The sequence below is a fragment of the Notothenia rossii genome (genome assembly GCF_949606895.1).
Source record: "Notothenia rossii genome assembly, contig: scaffold_64, whole genome shotgun sequence".
NCBI lineage: Eukaryota > Metazoa > Chordata > Actinopteri > Perciformes > Nototheniidae > Notothenia > Notothenia rossii.
This window is the reverse complement of record NW_027639736.1, coordinates 180750-183018: the sequence shown is the minus strand read 5'-3', so window position 1 is coordinate 183018 and position 2269 is coordinate 180750.

The following is a 2269-nucleotide window of genomic DNA, read 5'->3' as shown; positions in this document are numbered from 1 at the left end:
CCCCCAATTAATGAGAGAAACCCCCAATTAATGAGAGAAACCCTCCAATTAATGAGAGAGACCCCCAGTTAATGAGAGAAACCCTCCAATTAATGAGAGAGACCCCCAATTAATGAGAGAGACCCCCAATTAATGAGAGAGACCCCCAGTTAATGAGAGAGACCCCCAGTTAATGAGAGAAACCCTCCAATTAATGAGAGAGACCCCCAGTTAATGAGAGAAACCCCCAGTTAATGAGAGAAACCCTCCAATTAATGAGAGAGACCCCCAATTAATGAGAGAGACCCCCAGTTAATGAGAGAAAATCTCCAATTAATGAGAGAGACCCCCAGTTAATGAGAGAAACCCCCAGTTAATGAGAGAAACCCCCAGTTAATGAGAGAGACCCCCAATTAATGAGAGAGACCCCCAGTTAATGAGAGAAACCCCCAGTTAATGAGAGAAACCCTCCAATTAATGAGAGAGACCCCAGTTAATGAGAGAAACCCCCAATTAATGAGAGAAACCCCCAGTTAATGAGAGAGACCCCCAATTAATGAGAGAGACCCCCAGTTAATGAGAGAAACCCTCCAATTAATGAGAGAGACCCCCAGTTAATGAGAGAAATCCCCCAGTTAATGAGAGAAACCCCCAATTAATGAGAGAAACCCCCAGTTAATGAGAGAGACCCCCAATTAATGAGAGAGACCCCCAGTTAATGAGAGAAACCCCCAGTTAATGAGAGAGACCCCCAGTTAATGAGAGAAACCCCCAGTTAATGAGAGAGACCCCCAGTTAATGAGAGAACCCCTCCAATTAATGAGAGAGACCCCCAGTTAATGAGAGAAACCCCCAGTTAATGAGAGAGACCCCCAGTTAATGAGAGAACCCCCAGTTAATGAGAGAGACCCCCAGTTAATGAGAGAGACCCCTAGTTAATGAGAGAAACCCCCAGTTAATGAGAGAGACCCCCAGTTAATGAGAGAAACCCCCAGTTAATGAGAGAGACCCCCAGTTAATGAGAGAAACCCCCAGTTAATGAGAGAGACCCCCAGTTAATGAGAGAACCCCTCCAATTAATGAGAGAGACCCCCAGTTAATGAGAGAAACCCCCAGTTAATGAGAGAGACCCCCAGTTAATGAGAGAACCCCCAGTTAATGAGAGAGACCCCCAGTTAAAGAGAGAGAACCCCAGTTAATGAGAGAGACCCCCAGTTAATGAGAGAGACCCCCAATTAATGAGAGAGACCCCCAGTTAATGAGAGAAACCCTCCAATTAATGAGAGAGACCCCCAGTTAATGAGAGAAACCCCCAGTTAATGAGAGAGAACCCCCAGTTAATGAGAGAGACCCCCAGTTAATGAGAGAGACCCCCAGTTAATGAGAGAGACCCCCAGTTAATGAGAGAAACCCCCAATTAATGAGAGAAACTCCCAGTTAATGAGAGAGACCCCTAGTTAATGAGAGAGACCCCCAGTTAATGAGAGAGACCCCCAGTTAATGAGAGAGACCCCCAGTTAATGAGAGAGACCCCTAGTTAATGAGAGAAACCCCCAGTTAATGAGAGAGACCCCCCAGTTAATGGGAGAGACCCCTAGTTAATGAGAGAAACCCCCAGTTAATGAGAGAAACCCCCAATTAATGAGAGAAACTCCCAGTTAATGAGAGAGACCCCCAGTTAATGAGAGAGACCCCTAGTTAATGAGAGAAACCCCCAGTTAATGAGAGAGACCCCCAGTTAATGGGAGAGACCCCTAGTTAATGAGAGAGACCCCCAGTTAATGAGAGAAACCCCCAATTAATGAGAGAAACTCCCAGTTAATGAGAGAGACCCCCAGTTAATGAGAGAGACCCCCAGTTAATGAGAGAGACCCCCCAGTTAATGGGAGAGACCCCTAGTTAATGAGAGAAACCCCCAGTTAATGAGAGAGACCCCCAGTTAATGAGAGAGACCCCCAGTTAATGGGAGAAACCCCTAGTTAATGAGAGAGAACCCCCAGTTAATGAGAGAGACCCCCAGTTAATGAGAGAGACCCCCAGTTAATGAGAGAAACCCCCAGTTAATGAGAGAGACCCCCAGTTAATGGGAGAAACCCCCAGTTAATGAGAGAAACCCCCAGTTAATGAGTGAGACCCCAGTTAATGAGAGAGACCCCCAGTTAATGAGAGAGACCCCCAGTTAATGAGAGAGACCCCAGTTCATGAGAGAGACCCCAGTTAATGAGAGAGACCCCCAGTTAATGAGAGAGACCCCAGTTAATGAGAGAGACCCCCAGTTAATGAGAGAGAC